The following is a 19,203-nucleotide window of genomic DNA, read 5'->3' on the forward strand; positions in this document are numbered from 1 at the left end:
CTGGAGTGCAGTGGCACGATCTTGGTTCACTGCAAGCTCCGCCTCCCGGGTTCATGCCATTCTCCTGCCTCAGCCTCCCGAGTAGCTGGGACTACAGGTGCCCGCTATCACACCCGGCTAATTTTTTTGTGTGTTTTTAGTAGAGACGGGGTTTCACTGTGTTTGCCAGGATGGTCTCGATCTCCTGACCTCGTGATCCCACCACCTTGGCCTCTCATAGTGCTGGGATTACAGGCGTGAGCCCAATCTTAATTCCAGATTTTTAAGTGAGAGTCTGTTTGGCCAATACTGAGTCATGTATTCACCTAGCTTCTGCTAGGATGCAAGGGTGCATGTGTGATGATGGGTGGTCTCAGACTTGCCCAGGCAGGCTCTCCAAAAAGCGGTGTTGTTGGGAAGCAATGATTGACATGGCTGCCATATCCCAATAAAGGAACAGTTTACCATTGTTTATATTCAGCTGTAGGCTCCATTAGCAGGGCAGGGCCCATTTTTTCCTGCCTTGCGTTAGCTTCCAGCTTTTCCCAGTTAAAATTTCAGGTCTAGACAGTAGAATGAGGAAGAGGTACAGAAGTGCTGGGGTCTATCTGTAGCTGATGAAGAGCTGGTTACTAACACTGACTAGGGACAGAGGTCATTGGATACATGACATCACCAATGAATATTTAGTTTAAAAAATACTTTCATTCATGCTTTTGGATTAAATTAGTGCATATGAATTTATCTTTTCTTTTCTTTTTTTTTTTTTTTTGAGACAGAGCCTTGCTCAGTTGCCTAGTCAGGAGTGCAGTGGCATGATCTCGGCTCACTGCAAGCTCCGCCTCCCGAGTTCAAGCCATTCTCCTGCCTCAGCCTCCCAAGTAGCTGGGACAACAGGTGCCCGCCGCCACGCCCGGCTAATTTTTTGCATTTTTAGTAGAGACGGGGTTTCACCGTGTTAGCCAGGATGGTCTCGATCTCCTGACCTCGTGATCTGCCCGCCTCGGCCTCCCAAAGTGCTGGGATTACAGGCGTGAGCCACCGCGCCCGGCCGAATTTATCTTTTCATATGCACTTGTTTACTTTTTGAGTTCCTAATTTCGACTTTAAAAATGCAGACTCACCTTGCAGTGATTCCACTTTATTTATTATTTATGTATTTATCTGTTTCGCCATGGAGTTTTGCTCTTGTTTCCCAGGCTGCAAAGGCACGATCTCGGCTCACCACAACCTCTGCCTCCTGGGTTCAAGTGATTCTCCTGCCTCAGCCTCCTGAGTAACTGGGATTACAGGAGCCTGCCACGATACCTGGCTAATTTTTGTCTTTTTAGTAGAGACGGGGTTTCTCCGTGTTGGTCAGGCTGGTCTTGAACTGCTGACCTCAGGTGATCCGCCCGCCTCCGCCTCCCAAAGTGCTGGGATTACAGGCATGAGCCACTGCGCCTGGCCGGGATTCTACTTTAAAAATAGTCAAGGACTTCTGATGTGTGTTGAAGTCCTTGGATGACAGGAATACGATAACCAAATGGTAAAGACAGAGAAGAGGACTGGGCAAGACTTAAAGGCTTCTATGCCCCCTTAACCAGCTGTGTCACTTTGGTAACGAAGTTCTTTGAATTTCAGTTTCTTAGCTGTAAAATGGGGTAGGTATAGTACCTGTCTCATAATGTTGTTGAGAGGATTCCATGAGCTGAAATCTACTCAAAGGCACTTTACTAGGCAGTTGGGATATAGGAGTGCACAAAATCCACAAAGATATTGCTCTCCTGGAGTGTATATTCCAGCATATGCTGCCACTGATCTAATTTATAAATCAAAAAATATGGTGTCTGACCGGGCACGGTGGCTCATGCCTGCAGTCCCAGCAGTTTGGGTAGCTGAGGCGGGCAGATCACCTGAGGTCAGGAGTTTGAGACCAGCTTGGCTAACATGGTGAAATCCCATCTCTACTAAAATTACAAAAATAATTTGCCGGGTATGGTGGCAGGTGCCTGTAGTCCTAGCTACTCAGGAGGCTGAGGTAGGAGAATTGCTTGAACCCAGGGAGTGGAGCTTGCAGTGAGCGAAGATCACGCCACTGCACTCCAGCCTGGGTTGCAGAGGGAGACTCTGTCTCAAAAAAAGAAAAGAAAAACAAAAAAAAGACAGAGTGGTGTCCTTATATTTCGCCTTATATTTCCTTCCAATTCTTTAAAATTTTAGTTTAGCTTTTTTTTATTTGTTTGTGGGTTTTTTTTTTTTGGTGGGGGGTAGATAGGACCATATATAGCTGACAGTCAGGCTTCTCTGACTTAGAAAAATCAGGATGTGTGAGTGAATGTATGTCTGTGCCCATATACTATCAGGAGCCCTTAGAAATCAATGAAAGTGTCAACATTCTTTGAAAGAGGTCTGTTTTCCAAGGCAAACGTGAAGTTAGCTTTATTTGAGTTAGGGGAATAAAGAACACTTGTGAGAGACATTTATGAGCTGAAATATTGGCTTTGAAGATCCAGGGAAAGGCATGCCTGTTTGTGCAGGGGGCCACTCATTTCGCTTGTATCAACTCAAAGTCAAAAATCTTAATGGGTTTTAATAATCCTAAATGTCATATTGAATTTAAGCTTGGAAACTTTCAGATAACACCTCTTTGTAACAGCTATGGCTTACTTATCTCTTGGGCTATAACACAGATCTCAAGATACAAATCATCCATTTTAAAAACATTCACATTTTGCAACGTTTGCTGTGAGCAGTAGGAACTTTTGGGGCAAGCTCTTTTAGATGAAGGAAGCATTTCCCCCCATGGTGGATGCATACAATTCATTCTGTCAGCTAGAAGAAGCAATTTCCTTTCTTTGCCTTGGGATTTAAAGCAATAATATATTGTATATAATTATTTAATTTAGTTGACCTAAACGTTAATTTATTATTTTTAAAACTTTAATAGATTGTAATATATCTTAAATCAAAATCAGTTTAAAATGGCACGAAGTATTTAAGGATACTATGGTATAAATTTTAAAGAGAGAACTTATCCAAGCCAATGTTAAAAAAAATAATTTCCTTGCTTTATAGACAAATTTTAGTATATCTCAGGGGGTATTAATGTTATATCTAAAATGTAAAAGTAAGATTTATAATAATAGAAATTTATTATTCTTTATTATACATAGTATAAATGAGTAAAGCAACCAATTCTTCCTTGTGGAATTAATTTTGGCTTTGCTGTTTCTTTTTAGTTTCTGGAAAACGCTAATTTTATTTTATTTTATTTATCTATTTATTTTGTATTTTTAGTAGAAATGGGGTTTCTCCATGTTGGCTAAGCTGGTCTCGAACTTCTGGCCTCAAGTGAGCTGCCAGCCTTGGCCTCCCAAAGTGCTGGGATTACAGGTGTGAGCCACCAGGCCCATCCCAAAGACTATTTTTAATTGCTTGAGAAGAGACAGAGCCTGGGTGATAAGAGATGCTGACGTTTACATTTCTTTTTCTTCTTCAGTTTCACAAGATAAATGATCAACTCTGTATTCTCATATCACACTAAATAGTTCTTCATATCTGCCCAGGCATAGACTGAAGCCTGCTTAGATATTTATCAGAGTGGCTAATGCCCTTGGTATTGTAATTGGTTATAATTTTTCTCCTTTACTGAGGGAGCACACAGAATTTTCCTGTCTGGGAACTGTGTACCGTGCTACGAGGATGGCAGAGTTCTTCTGCCTGCAGTGGGAATTTTGCAATGATAGCGCAGCCACCATTTCTTTATGCGCTGGATCAGGTGTTTAGATGATCTGAAGTGTGACGGGAGAATAGAAAAGATGCGGGCTACGTCCCATGGCTATGTTATTTTTCATTTTTAGTGGAGTGAAGTTTTGTGGTGGTTTATTTAAGAAAAAAATGTTGACATTTTCTTCAGTAACACAAACCGTGATCATTGTGTGGGAAAACTGACCAGGTCTCCCCCAGGCCCAGTTCATCCATAGTTCTTCATTCAGAAGGACGGCATAAAAAGAAAGATTGTTTTACGATTTTCCACGCCTTTCTGAGAACAGGTGCTTCCTTTGTGAATTTGTTAGTGAATTTATGTGGTCATCTCAACCTAGTTTCAACTCTGGTTCTAAAGAACAAAGCTTTTTTTTTTTTGCCCTGAAGATTGACATTTGCTTGCAGAGATTAGGCACTTCCTGTGCCCCTGGGTCCCATTCTACTGGTGCAGAGGGGAGGTTGGGAGGGGGTTGTAGGGGGGAGGTCAAAGGGAAGCCAACACATTGGTCCATGTCCGTCCCATGGCAGTGGGAGGTGCTTGGAGTCTGTGCAAATTCTACACAGGGGCAGGCTGAAGCTTGCTTAGAAGTTTATCAGGTATTCCATGGTTCATCCATTCTACAAGGTAACAGGGAAGAATTCTGCAGTTCCTTTGTTACTGTAAATGGTTAGTGTGAGACCTGTTGCCTCTGCCCCTTCTCATTTTCCCGTTTTCCATGTCTTTCCTTCTGCCCTGGAAGATGCTGGCAGAAAGCAGCCCAGCATCTTCACATTCTGACTTCTGGAATGGAATGAAAGAGTTTCTTTCTGTATAGAGAGGTTTGTTTTACACAGAGCTGCCTTTGACTGGGAAGACTCCCCCTAACAAATTTGGATCATAACGTGTTGGCACCAAGCCAGGAAGGATGGCCATAAATTGTAATTTGAATGAGGTCTCACCAACTCTTTGTCCTGTTATCTCATTTCTGGTGCGGGGATATTGGGAAAGTTAAAGCAAGAGCTGATTTGGTCAATGTGATTATCATTATTTAAATTAGAAATGTTCATTTTGGGTGGCAGATATCAAGGTTTTTGTATATTGGTTTCTACTTTATGAGTTTTTTTCAAAGGAATTAAAATGGGAGGAAAAGAGGAGGAGAGAAAGGAAGAGAGGAAGGAAGCTATTTGAAACATGGACCCTTAGCAGAACTTTTGGATGCAAAAAGGTCTGTATAGGAATTTGGCACTTGCTGTATGTGTGACTTTGGCCAACTTCTCTGCCTCAGTTTTTGCTATTTATAAAATGACACTTAGAAATGGGCATGATAGTTCTTTGTTAAGAGATCATGTCTCTTCAGAGCCAAACATAGTGCTTAGTGTATAAAAGATACCTCGAAAATCTCAATTCCCTTTCATTACCTCTTTGATGTTGCATCTGAAGATCTGCAGCTAAATTGAACGCAGACCTTATCACTTCTAGGCTGGTCTGAATATAGGTCTTGCTAGAACGTTGTTCACTTAAATACAATGATATCACAGCGATCCCAGGGTCCTTTTGCTTTGGTTTCATTCCACCAGCCTGGAGTGCAGTGGCGCTATCTCAGCTCACTGCAACCTCCACCCCAGGTTCAAGTGATTCTCCTGTCTCAGCCTCCTGAGTAGCTGGGATTACAGGCGTCTGCCATCAGGCCCAGCTAATTTTTGTATTTTTAGTAGAGGTGGGATTTCACCATGTTGGCCAGGCTATTCTCGAGCTCCTGACCTCAAGTGATCCACCCACCTTGGCCTCCCAAAGTGCTGGGATTACAGACGTAAGCCACTGCACCTGGCCTGATATTTTGTTTTATATTAATATTATTAAATATAATATGATTGTTATAATTGCTAATGTAATTAATATATAATATTTTATATTATTATATCATATTAAACATTATATATATATATTTATATATATTTTGTATTTATTGAGGACCAACTGAGAGCCAGACAGTGTTTCGGGAGCTACAGTGGGGCAGGTAGGAGAATAGACATGGAGAGGGTGGTGGGTGTCTGTTTTAGACAGGGTGGTCTGGGGATCCTTCTCCCAGGAAGTGTGATCCTGAGATCTGCATGGAGGGAGAGAGACCCCATGGAAATCCGGGGAAAGAACATTCCAGGCAGAGGGACCTGCGAATGTATTGAAGATTGGCAGGAGGCATGTGTGGGAAAGGCAGGATGGGGCAGGCACTGAGGTCACAGCCCAAGTCACCTGCAGGAACGAGGTTCTTGTTTGGATTTTGGGCAGTAGAAATCGGCATAAGTTGAACCACAAAACAAGCCCCTCTACTCTTAAGAGACTTTGTTAGATGTGTTTTGCAGAAAAGATGGAAAATAATAGTGTATCTGTTACTTTGATTACAATTCTCATCATATAATAATTAACTGCTAGCTGTAATTATAGGACTTCCTCTAATTTAGTTTAGCACTCTGGGGACCTCCATTAGCTTATATCCCAATCAATTTCACAGCCATTACGGAGGAAAAAAGCCATGTTCCTGTTGAATTTTAAATCTAGAGGGAGAATGATGCACCTTTTTGCTAGACAGCCTTATTTTGTTTTCGCTCCTTACTTTCTTTCTGTTCTGGCCCTCCCTGCTGGCCTGCTGTTTCAGGCATGTACATGTTGTTTCCTAATTAGGATAGATTTTTCACAGACAGTTGTTCATGAATTCCATGCATCTCACGTCCTTTTAGTAACCTCCCCAATTTATAAAGCAAAAATTTTCACCTGACAGCCAAGGGGAACGCATGTGTTCCCTCCCCAAGATAGATGTTTTAGTCAATATTTATTCTCTTGTCTAGCACCTTTTACTATCCCCATGCCCTCTGTGTAAGTTCATTTATGTGGAGAAGTGTAACGCAATCTGCTTTCTCAGTTGGAGAGAACAATACATTCTCTTGTGGTAGAAAATGCAAGGTTGGCCCTCCTCTTCGCCTCTGTGGCGTATCTGGTGATTGGCTGTGTTTAGATGACCTCGGCCTCCGAGGGCCCCTCTTGTCCAATTTTCTGTGCTGCTCTGGTGGCGAAAGCCGTCCTTACTGTCACATGGCTGCAGTGGCACCGTGTCCCCAGTGGACTGCCTCTCTCTGGAGGCAAGCAGTGATCTGTGTGTGGGGCCATTTGTCACTTCTCTAGATGCAGCTCCCTGAGACATAGTGACATCCCTGGAGAGCTCCACTTACTAGTTTTGTTCTCCTCCACCTCTTCTTTTTTTTTTTTTTTGAGACAGAGTCTCACTGTGTTGCCCAGGCTGGAGTGCAGTGGCACGATCTCAGCTCACTGCAACCTCTGCCTCCTGGGCTCAAGCAATTCTGGTGCCACAGCCTCAGAGTAGCTGGGACTACAGGCACACGCCACCGTGTCTGGCTAATGTTTGTATTTTTGGTAGATATGGGGGTTTCACTGTGTTGTCCAGGCTGGTCTTGAACTTCTGACCTCAAATGATCTGCCCACCTTGGCCTCCCAAAGTGCTGAGATTACAGGTGTGAGCCATCATGCCTGACCCCACTTGCTAGTTTTGTAATAATGCTTGTAGCTCATGGGTAGCAGCTGGAATCACTTCATACCATGGAAGAAGAAAGCAAGGCTGTGGGCAAGGAGGTGGAGAGAATGGTTGCCCGCTGCTGTCAGGCAAGTGGCCATAAACATGAGCCCTGTGTGTTTGCTCTGGCTCCTCTGGCTGTGTGTGTGTGAGAGAGAGAGAGAGAAAGTAGATTTTCATTTTTAGAGCAGTTTTAGGTGGCCAGCCAAATTGGGTCGAAAGCACGGAGAGTTCCCATACACCCCTTCCTCCCTCACTCCCGGTCCACCTCCCGCACCATCAACATCCTGCCTCAGACTGGTGCATTTTTTACAAACAACAAACCAATGTTCAACTGTCATCACCGCCCAGAGTTCATAGTTTACACTAGGCTTCACTCTTGCTGTTGTACCTTCTGTGCATTTGGACAAATGTATAGTGACGTGTGTTCACCACACAGTATCCCACAAAATTGGTTTCACTGCTCTAAAAATCTTCTGTACTCTGCCTGTTCATCCCTCCTTTCCCCCACCCCTGGCAACCACTGCTCTTGTTACTGTCTCTATCGTTTTACCTTTTCCAGGATGTCATGTAGTTGGAGTCGTACCGTGTGTAGCTTTTTCAGATGGGCCTCTTTCACTTAGTAATATGTATTCAGGGTCCTTCCATATTTTTCTGTGGCTTGCTAGCTCATTTTTTCTTAGTGCCGGATAATATTCCTTTGTGTGATATACCATTGATTATCCCTTCACCTACTGAAGGACATTGTGGCTGCTTCCGAGTTTTAGCAATTATGAATAAAACTGCTATAAGCATTCACATGCGGGTTTTTGTATACACACAATATAAATATAAATGTATATTTACATAATATATAAATGAGATTTATTTGGTTCTGATTATGAAAAAACATATGCTTTCTTGTATAACATTTGGAAAATATGAAAAAAGAAAATCTTTAAGAATCAGTATAAGTCTATTTATTAACTTAATGTAATAAGATACATGAAATCGGAACTCTGCTGGAAATGCAGGCCATATGGTTATTATATAGTGTGACAGTCAGTGGTAAAGTCAGGAAAGACTTAGAGCGTTCCAAGTGCTGGTTCTGTTTCTATTAAAACCACTTCTTAAGTGACTTTTTATGATCCTCCGCATTCAAACAAACACTCTCAGCTTTAGCAAATGGCTAAGTGAGAAGTCCTCACAAACAACTGAAGTCCAAGGAGGTACTGAAATTCTTCTCTTAAAAAATTCAGATATACTTTAGCCATGGTTCTCAGTGGTGGTGGAGGGGATTCCCGACATTCATGTGGGATCCAGCAGTTCGGACACACACAGGTTTTATAAGGCTCAATATGACTGCATTCACCTCTGGGAGCCTTTGTGTCTCTTGGGCATGTTCTGGGTGCAGAGGTAGAGGATGCTGCTGGGGAGGACAGGGTGGTGTTGAGCTCATGGAATAGTAATGCCTCAAAAGCAGCCTCAGAAGTGGACGTCTGTGGACAGCCTGTTGCATTTCATTTTTCATTTTTAAGAATTCTGGCAAAGTACTGTGTTAATCCATTTTTCATCGCTATAAAGCAATACCTGAGGCTTGGTAATTTATAAAGAGAGGGCTGGGCACAGCAGCTCATGCCTGTAATCCCAGCACTTTGGGAGGCCAAAGCAGGCGAATCACTTGAGGTCAGGAGTTCGAGACCAGCCTGGCCAACATGGTGAAAGCCTGTCCCAACTAAAAATACAAAAATTAGCCAGACATTGTGGCGGGCACCTGTGGACCCAGCTACTCGGGAGGCTGAGGCAGGAGAATCGCTTGAGCCCAGGAGGTGCAAGTTGCTGCGAGCTGAGATTGCACCACTGCACTCTAGCCGGGCAGCAGAGTGAGACTCAGTCTCAAAACAAAAACAAAAAACAGAAGAGAGGTTTATTTGGCTCGTGGTTCTGTATAAGCAAGGCACCAGTGTCTGCCTGGCTTCTGTGAGGCCGCAAGAAGCTTTTACTCATGGCAGAAGATGAAGGAGGAGCAAGCATGTCACATGGTGAAAAGGAACAAGAGAGAGTGTAGGAGGTGCCGGTCTCTCTTAAACAACCCACTCTTGCTTGAACTAATAGAGCAAGAACTCACTCATGACTGCAAGGATGGCACCAAGCCATTCATGAGGGATCTGCCCCCATGACCAGAACACCTACTACCAGGTCCCACTTCCAATATTGGAGGTCACATTTCAATGTGGGATTTGGAGGAGACAAATGTCTACACTATATCAGGTATTGAAGATCATTTTCAGCACTTTTTTTTTTTTTTTGGAGACAGAGTTTCACTCTTGTTGCCCAGGCGGAGTGCAGTGGCGCGATCTCAGCTCACCACAACCTTCACCTCCTGGGTTCAAGCAATTCTCCTGCCTCAGCCTCCCGAGTAGCCGGATTACAGGCACCTGCCATCACGCCCGGCTAATTTTGTAATTTTTAGTAGAGACAGGGTTTCACCATGTTGGTTAGGCTGGTCTCGAACTCCCGACCTTGGGTGATCCGCCCGCCTTGGCCTCCCGGAGTGCTGGGATTACAGGTGTGAGCCGCTGCACCCAGCCTCATTTTCGGCTTTTTAACAAGGCAGACAATACCAAATCAACCTAAAAATACCATCTTTTCAAGGCTTCTGAGAATGAGAGTACAGATGCTCATCAGCTTACAATGAGGCTACAACTCAGGAAACCCATTGTAAGTTGAAAATACCTTAAGGTGAAAATACATTTAATACACTTAATTTACCGAACATCCTAGCTTAGCCTAGCCTACCTTAAATGTGCTCAAAAGCTTACATTAGCCTACAGTTAGGCAGAATTATCTAACACAAAGCCTATTTTATAACAAAGTGTTGAGTATCTCATGTAATGTATTAAGTACTGTACTGAAAGTGAAAAACAGCATGGGTGTATGGGTACTTAAAGTATGATTTCTGCTGAATGCTTATTGCTTTTGTGCCATTGTAAAGTCAAAAACTGTAAGTCGAACCTTCCTAAATCAGGTACTCTCTTTATATATCTAGCAGCTTTTAATTTGAAAAAAAAAGTTATGCGTTCATGGTCTCTTTTTGGTGGAAGAAAGCAGGCCTGTGGGCAAGAATACAAATGAAGGCGAATATAACCTTTGTCTGGATATATAAAAGTTGTTGTAAGTCAAGCTAACAAATTGTAAAATAAAACGTATTCTCCTACCTTGACAAATAGACTTTCCATGGTTCGTTTATTTATTTATTTATTTGTTGTTGTTGTTTTAGACAGAGTCTTGCTCTATCACCCAGGCTGGAGTGCAGTTGTGCAGTCTTAACTCACTCAACCTCCACCTCCTGGGTTCAAGCAATTCTCCTACCTCAGCCTCTGGAGTAGCTGGGATTATAGGCACCTGCCACCATGCCCAGCTAATTTTTGTATTTTTAGTAGAGCCATGGTTTTGCCATGTTGGCCAGGCTGGTCTCGAACTCCTGACCTCAGGTGATCCACCTACGTCGGCCTCCCAAAGTGCTAGGATTACAGGGGTGAGCCACTGTGCCTGGCCTAGACTTTCATAATGACTTGGAAAGCTGGATTCAGAGTTATAATTGTCACACTCCTTAGAATACCATGTGGGATCATAAGGTAGGGGAAAGCCAGCCCCAGCCATGGCCCTTCCTTATCCTCCCACCCCTGGCTCCATCTTGGACCATGAAAGGTTTTGTGGACACAACAGCGTATACAAAGAAGCCTCCTCTAAAATCCCCACCAAGTGCTGCCCTCGGGCCTTTGAGTGCACACATAGTATCGTCCACTACCTTGGTAGGTCAGAACTAAGAAAGAGCCCCTAGAGGGCCTGGACGTGGACATTGGGTCCAGGGTGCCCTGGTATCTTCTAGAAAGATATCTGCTTGTCTGCCCGGGAATCCTTGCCCCTTTAAGGGGCGTGGCTGGTAGAAGGCCAGACAAGTCCGTTTGATGTGAGTGCCCAGGTCTGACTACGAATCTGTGAATGCTAGTCTGGTTTTGATCCTGGAAAAGCTAGTCATCACTTTCAGCATGAAGAAAGGAGAACGAGAAGCCTCCATTTGGAATGTATTAGAATTCAGCAGCATGCAATTAAAAAGTTGTTTTTAATGGGTGACCATCAGTGTTTCCTGGCCTAGGTTCATTTAAAAAGCTCTGGGCTTGATCAGACGGCAAAATATACAATACATTTGTACAAGGTGGTTTGTTTTTGTTTTCAGACTTTACTTTTCAAGAACCATAATGAAGTTTTGATTAAAAACTGTCAGTCTTTGGTCCCATGGATCATGGCTGTCTTCTGGGCTGATACGATGTTTTACCTCCTGGAATCTTGTCTGGTGGCCTTCTTCCTGCTCAACATCTGTGATTGCACAGGTGCTCCTGCATTATTAACTCTTACTTTTAAGGGGGTGCTGATGAGAAGAGCTAATGTAATTTCAATACATAGGAAAAGGCAAAGCCAAGATCAAGTTTAAATTGGAAGATACTATCTTAAAGGGTACGATAGTGAAGTGAACGTGTATGCTGGTAAATCACTTGTCATTTTTGATAACAGTAATACAAAAGTTTTACAACTTGTCCATTAGTGAGATTCTCAAATTGCTTTAGAGAATATAGAAAAACAAGAAAGTTGGAGTCCTGAGGTTCTGTTCTTCTGGTGATTGGAGAGAATTTAAATAATACCTTGTTTTTACATCATTAATTATTTAATCAAAACTGAAAACATTATGCCCATAATACTGCATCCACAAAGTGGGTACTGAGGAATGAATAAATATAAATTCTCCAAAAATCTCTCATTTCTCATTCTTGCTTAAGAAAGTATTTGTGCTTTCTAAAAAATTCCTCTGATAGATTTTTAAAAAATATATCTTTAAAATGAGGAATCCATAGTGAAAAGTGATATGTTCCAAGGCTTCTTCCCACCACTGGAAATATTCCTGATTACTGAATGTAATGAAATAAATTTGTCATGTTGGACATAATATGTGGTGGAGTGCAGAATGAAGAGCCCAAACCTCGGAGTGGAGGCTTGACATTTATAGTTATAAATATGTGCTTTAGGAATTGATTTATATAGAAAAATACCAGGGCTAAGATAGATAAATTGAAGCTTGTTCTCACTAAGTAGTTTAGACAGTTCATCAAATATTGGTTAAAATCTTTCTCTCTCTGGAGATCAAAAATAAGAGATTAGATGGCAGTGTCCCATGCATGGGACTTTGATTGTCTCGCTGACCAGTCTGTTCATATGAATATAAATGTAGTTGGGCAGCCTGGGTATGCCTGGTGTGTAGCACGTGGCTCAGCGACTCAGCCGACCACTGCCTTGTTTCGTTACTTAGGCTAAGAATAGACTTTATGGTTTCAAATGGTTGGGGAGCCTGGGGGCGGTGGCTCACACTTGTAATTCCAGCATTTTGGGAGGCTGAGGCAGGCAGATCACTTGGGGTCAGGAGTTCCAGACCAGCCTGGCCCACATGGCAAAACGCTGTCTCTATTAAAAATACTAAAATTAGCTGGGTGTGGTGGAAGGCACCTGTAATCCCAGCTACTCGGGAGACTGACGCAGGAGAATTGCTTGGACCCGGGAGGCGGAGGTTGCAGTAAGCTGAGATCACGCCACTGCACTCCAGCCTGGGTGACAGAGAGAGCCTCCGTCTCAATAAAATGAAATAAAAATAATAAAAAAAAGAGGTTGGGGAAACTATCCTAAGAAGAATAATGCTTTGTGATATGGGAAAGTTATGTGAAATTCAAATGTCAGCATCCACGAGTAAAATTTTATTGGAATGTAGCCCCACCCATTCATGTACGTATTGCCTGTGGCTCGTTTCACGCTCCAGTGGTGGAGTTGAGTGCTTGTGACACAGACCTTATGGTCAGGAAGGCCTAAAATGTTCACCATCTGGCCCTTTGCAGAGAAAGTTTTCTGAACCCTGGCTTAGCAGAGCCAGTGCTTGTTGCTGCCGGCAGCCTGTGGTCATCCCTTCTTTCCCCTTGTCTTCTTGCTTTTACCTTAAATTTGTGTTGAATTTTAGTGATAGGTTGAGTGCTTACTATTTTTATTCAATTCTCATATGAACTCTGTGATGTAGATTCAGTTATTATCCCCATTTTACAGATGAAGAAATAGAGGCATAAAAACATAAGCAGCAGGGCTTAATGTCTAGCCTCCTGGCTCCCTCCACTTTCCCCATTTTTATTTTTATTTTTTAAGAGACAAGGTTTTGCTCACCCAGGCTGGAATGCAGTGGCATGATCATGGCTTACTGTAGCCTCCAAGTCCTAGGCTTAAATGATCATCCTGCCTCAGCCTCTTGAGTAGCTGGGACTGTAGGTGTGCATCACCATGCTTGGCTTTTATTTTATTTTATTTTATTTTATTTTATTTTATTTTATTTTAATTTTTTGGTAGAGATGGGGTGTTGCTTTATTGCCCAGACTGGTCTTGAACTCCTGGTCTCAAGTGATCCTCCTGCCTCAGTCTCCCAAAAAGTGTTGGGATTATAGGCGTGAGCCACCATGGCCCGGCTCTGCACTTTCTCTTGACCACTCTGTCCCCTGTGTCTTGGAGATCCACTTCTGGCATTTGTACCCTTCTTTATCAGATTCACCATATTCACATAAGAGGTGTATGTGTACGTGTGTGTGTGTGTGTGTATTAGGGTGTTCTTGCATTGGATAAAGAAACACCTCAGACTGCGTAATTTATAAAGAAAAGGGCTTTAATTGGCTTGTCATTTTGCAGACAGTACAAGTAGCTTTTTGCTGGCATCTGCTAGGCTTCTCGGGAGGCCTCAGGAAACCTGTAATCATAGTGGAGAGTGAAGGGGGAACAGGCATGTCACATGGTGAAAGCCTGAGCAAGAGAGTGAGAGAAGGTGCAACACACTTTTAAACAACCAGACCTCATGAGAACGCACCATTCACAGAAGTCGTGCTCGGGCAGCCTGCATGCTCGCAGCAGGAACCAGGCTCCAGGCCCCCTCATTAGGGCCACTGGGAAGAGGTGACTTCACTCCATGCATCTGGCCCTGGGGAAGGTGCGCCAGGGAGAGACCCACACACTGCTGCTGCCGGCTTCCCTCCAGGTCCACCTCCTCCCCCAGTGACGCTCACCATGGGCCACCACGCATGGCTACCTGGCACCAGCTCACTGAGCCACCCACCACTGGGGCTGGCACCCTGCGCCTTGGACCAGTGTCTGCAGCTGTGGAGAGAAGTCCCTGGTCTTCCCCTTCATCCTCGCTGGCTGCCTCCACAGGACAAGGACCGATTCTGACACAGGTTCCTCTTTTCCCCTTCCCGACATCGTCAGAAGACGGCGTCCCTGCACACCATCCATATACAGCCCCTCCTTGAAAAAAGACAGAGGCCAGGCTCGGTGGCTCACGCCTGTAATCCCAGCACTTGGGGAGGCTGAGGTGGGCGGATCATTTCAGGCCAGGAGTTAGAAACCAGCCTGCCCAAGATGGAGAAACCCTGTCTCTGCTAAGAATATAAAAATTATCCGGGCAGGGTGGTGAGCGCCTGTCGTCCCAGCCACTCAGGAGGCTGAGGCAGGAGAATTGGTTGAACCCGGGAGGCAGATCTTTCAGTGAGTTGAGATGGTGCCACTGCACTCTAACCTGGGCGACAAGAGGGAAACCCTGTCTCAACCACCCCCCCACGCCCCCCAAAAAAAGAGAACAAATTTCTACAAACGCCCTGTACTGAGCTTCAGTCTGCTCTCAGGGTGGGACGGGGGCTCTCCACATCTCTGGGAGAAGAGAAGGCTGTGGCCACCTGGGGGGCCCAGGGTGGTGGGTCTGGCAGGTGGTGACACAGCTAAGAGAGTAGGTACCAGAAGTTCTAAGAGGTGCTTAGACAAGAGCTGGTGCCAGGCCACGGGTGCCCAGCCCAGCGGGACCATTCCACAGCAGATAAAGCTCAGGACGTCAAAAACACCCTGGACACCAAGGCAGAAACCAAGGACCTTCCACAGGCAAATAAGCACCCAGCATCCATTCTGGCTGTCAGTACCCCTGGATCTTGTAGTTATTCTTTTAATAATAACAAAAGCCGTTTATGGATTCCATCTAGAAGGAAAACCTTGTTTCAGTCATCTCTCTCTGGCTGTTACTTTCCTTCCACCTGCACCCTCCCTAGAATGTGTGTACCTGGCCTGTCCTCCCTGGGCCATGGCTGTGGCGCATGTTGCACACGTGCACAGGCACAAGGATGTCTTCGGGTCCCTTGCCCTGCAGTTTCCAGGGGTCTCTGCTCCGAGTTCCCGAGCAGGCCCCTCAGGGAGAAATAGCCTCACATGGAATACGGGTGTCTTAGCGGCCCGTCTGGAAGGGCTGCGGCAGTTCCCCCATGTCTCCAGGTAGCCACTTACCTCTTGGGCTTAGACACTTTTGCACATGGTTGCATTTCTTTAGTCAACTATGGGTCTTTCGGTGTGGGTTTGATTTTGCTTTTGCTTTTCTAGGTGAGATTTCCCATATGCATCCTCAGAAGCTCTGGGCATGCCAGAGGACCCCCAGAACCAAGAAGGGAGGGTGAGGGGGTCTCCATTCCCTGAGAAGCCAGGGGCAGAGTGGGATGGGGGAGACCAGGAGCAGAGCTGAGCATCACAGAAGCCAACACAGGTCTCTGTTTAGCACCCGTGCCAGGGCTGCGGGCCCAGGGAAACAGCCCCATTTCATCACAGCCCCTCTCAGGGCCTCAAGATGGCTGGTGCGGGCTGCTGGCAGGAGAGGGATGCCCTGTCCCTGGCGGCGCCTCCACATAGCATACCCCAGCATCTGCCACTACCTTCGCCCTTGCTTTGACCTTGAAGTTAATTCTCTTAGAGTCTAACTTTGGTTCATTTCTGCATAGGTACAATAGAAGATTTATTTGTTAAAAATGCTTATTATATATAATATATTAATATCAGTATAACTAACAATATACCATCAATTAATATATCAATATATAAATAAATTAATATAGTATCAATTAATATATTATAATTATATAATATATAATTAATATATTATCTGCAATATATAAATATATATTAAGCATTTTAATTTTAAATCAAATATTATTAAAATGTATTATATATACATATTTGTTCATAAGATTTATGTTTTAAACAGGTGGTGTAGAGTTTTTTTTTTTTTTTTTAAATCTTCCAGTGCAGTATATTTTTTAAAGCACAAAATTGGTGCCAAGACTGGGTGAGGAATATACATTTCCCTCTTCCTATTTTGTAGTTTTGGGACCTTACCTGTAAGACTCTGAAAGATCTTCCCCCCTCCTATTTCAGGCTGGGTCACATTCTGATGAATGTTTCACTTGTACAGATCCTAGCTTATTGCCTTGACCCAGCCATCCCCAGACACTGGGTGACTCTGGCTCTCCCTGTGTCTCCCACCCCAAAATGCCTTGGGACCCTCGACCCCACCCTTCTTTTGTACCAGCCTTGTAGCTTGTATGGTTTTGAAACTCCCATTCTATTTTATGATGGTTGATTATAATTATTAACCTAATACAGTTTGTTTTTAAAAAATCTGCATCTATCTGTCTATAAAGAATTCACGATGGAAAGGACCGCATTGCCTGGTCAAATGGGGAAACCCTGTCTCTACTAAAACTACAAAACATTAGCCCGGCATGGTGGCAGGGGCTTGTAATCCCAGCTGCTTGTGAGGCTGAGGCAGGAGAATCGCTTGAACCTGGGAGGCGGAGGGTGCAGTGAACCTAGATCACGCCATTGCTCTTCAGCCTGGGCAACAAGAGTGAAACTCTGTCTCAAAAAAAAAAAAAAAAAAGACAGCATGAAGCCATGTGGAATCTGTTCCTATGACCCAAACACCTCCCGCCAGCCCCCACCTCCAACAAAAGATTCAGAGGGGACAGCATTCAAATCCTATCAGTGTGTGTGTGCTTGTGTGGGTGTGAGGTTACTTTACCTAGTCCTGATGTCATGGGCTTAATGTGCTGCTAATACATTTTTTAATACACATTGAAAAATAATTACAACTATAAAGATTAAACATGGTTTTCCATGTACCACTGAAAACGGTTTCCTGCTCCATTAGTGGTATGTGTAGCGCTTGTGTGCAATCCTCTTGGGTCTCCACTCACAGCTCTTGACCTATTTGTGGGACTTAAGGTAAGATATTTGTGGATTCTGGTTTTTAAATATAAAGCAAACTCAAGCTGTATGATCCTGAAGTACAAGAGACGATACAGAATAATTCAAGGAAGTTGGGAAAGCTTTCTTTTGTTTTTTAGAAACAGGTCTTGTTTTGTCACCGAGGCTGGAGTGCAGTGGTGCGATCATAGCTCACAACAGCCTCTAACTACTGTGTTCAAGCAATTCTCCCACCTCAGCTTCCTGAGTAGCTGGGACTACTAATGCGTGCCACCATGCTAGCTAATTAAAAAAAAAAATTTTTTTTTTTTTTTTTAAATGTAGAGATGGGGTCTTGCCATGTTGCCCGGGTTGGTCTTGAACTCTTGACTGCAAGAAATTCTTCTGCTTTGGCCTCCCAGGAAAAACATTTTTAATTTGGGTCCCTTCCCCCTTGATCTTTGACATTTCTTTTTTCATTTGATGGTGTGTTTGCTTGAATACTGCTATTTCCAAGGCCTCTTCAGATGTTATATATTTCCTTGAGTATCTTAATTGCCTTATTCGTTCATTAAACTTACGAGGTGCCCAGTCCCCTGCTTGAGACTGGAAGCGCATCTATGAACACCACAGGATGTGTGGCCCCACAGTGCGTTACAAGAATGTGGTCATCAGCCAGCAAATGTCTTCACCTGCTCTACTTAGATTTTAGCAATTTGCATTGCTCCTGAGGTGCTCGATTGCATATGATAATTTCAACACAGCAGGTCCCAGCAGATAGAGGAGCAGCTGTCAGATCAAGAAACCTGTCCATTGGCCCAGATTGTTCTGATGATTTGCAGCATAACCTTGGAAGCGCCGTTTCATTTTCCGTTCCAGGTTTTCACTCTGGAAAGTGGGGAATAACAGCAAATGAAGCTGGTCTTAAATAAATCAAGTGCCCCACATACTGTAATGAGCTCTGCTTTTCATTTCTCATGCCTGCCTTATTTACATGAACATGTCCTGTTGGTGTGTAACCTTATGTAGTAGATAGATACAAGCTATGAAGATACACATATGCAGTGTGATACCTGCAGTCTGAAGTAGATACAGGAGGGTTTCTTTCCGAAGGCATTATCAGGAATTGTCCCTGGAAATGACAGCCTGAAAGAGATAGGTGTGCAGTGTTGGTGGCCAAGGCCAGTATCAGTTTGGTGAATCTGTGAAAGCCCATTTTGAGCCTGTTTGTAAGGCTGAGTGAAAGAACTATTGAAGTGTGAAGAGGTGCCTGGGAAAGGACTCAACCTGTCAACTTTTGAGTTCCTAGGGAGTGGGATGTAGCCTAGGGTCGGGCACATAATAGGTGTTCACTGAACATCATTTTGCACAATCCTTGTAATACTTAGTGGCCCCTGTCTCTGAGAGAATCACTGTATGTTTAGATCGTGACAGGGCTGGGATTAAAAGCGTTACTCTTTTAAGTATTCTGAATTTATGAAACTATTATGTTTTACACTTTTTTTTTTTTTTTAAAGGAGTCTCGCTTTGTTGCCCAGGGTAGATTGCAGTGGCACAATCTCTGCCCACTGCAACCTCCGCCTCTTGGGTCCAAGTGATTCTCCTGCCTCAGCCTCCTGAGTAGCTGGGATTACAGGCGCCCACCACCACGCTAGGCTAATTTTCGTAATTTTAGTAGAGACGGGGTTTCACCTTGTTGGTCAGGCTGGTCTCAAACTCTTGACCTCAGGTGATCCACCCTTTTTGGCCTCCCAAAGTGCTGGGGTTACAAGTGTGAGCCACCATGCCTGGCCTATGTTTTACA

The 19,203-nt window shown here is 44.0% G+C and overlaps 1 protein-coding gene and 1 pseudogene across 1 annotated transcript in view; both read left to right on the plus strand.

The window, feature by feature from the left end:
• The window catches only part of TIAM1 (T-cell lymphoma invasion and metastasis 1), a 357,887-nt gene that overhangs the window by 68,902 nt on the left and 269,782 nt on the right, over positions 1 to 19,203 (plus strand). The gene's annotated exons all lie outside the window — the stretch shown is intronic.
• On the plus strand, positions 14,203 to 15,768 carry LOC105520984 (annotated as a pseudogene).

This window comes from Colobus angolensis, unplaced genomic scaffold (genome assembly GCF_000951035.1).
Source record: "Colobus angolensis palliatus isolate OR3802 unplaced genomic scaffold, Cang.pa_1.0 Scaffold390, whole genome shotgun sequence".
In the NCBI taxonomy this organism is placed as follows: Eukaryota; Metazoa; Chordata; class Mammalia; order Primates; family Cercopithecidae; genus Colobus; species Colobus angolensis.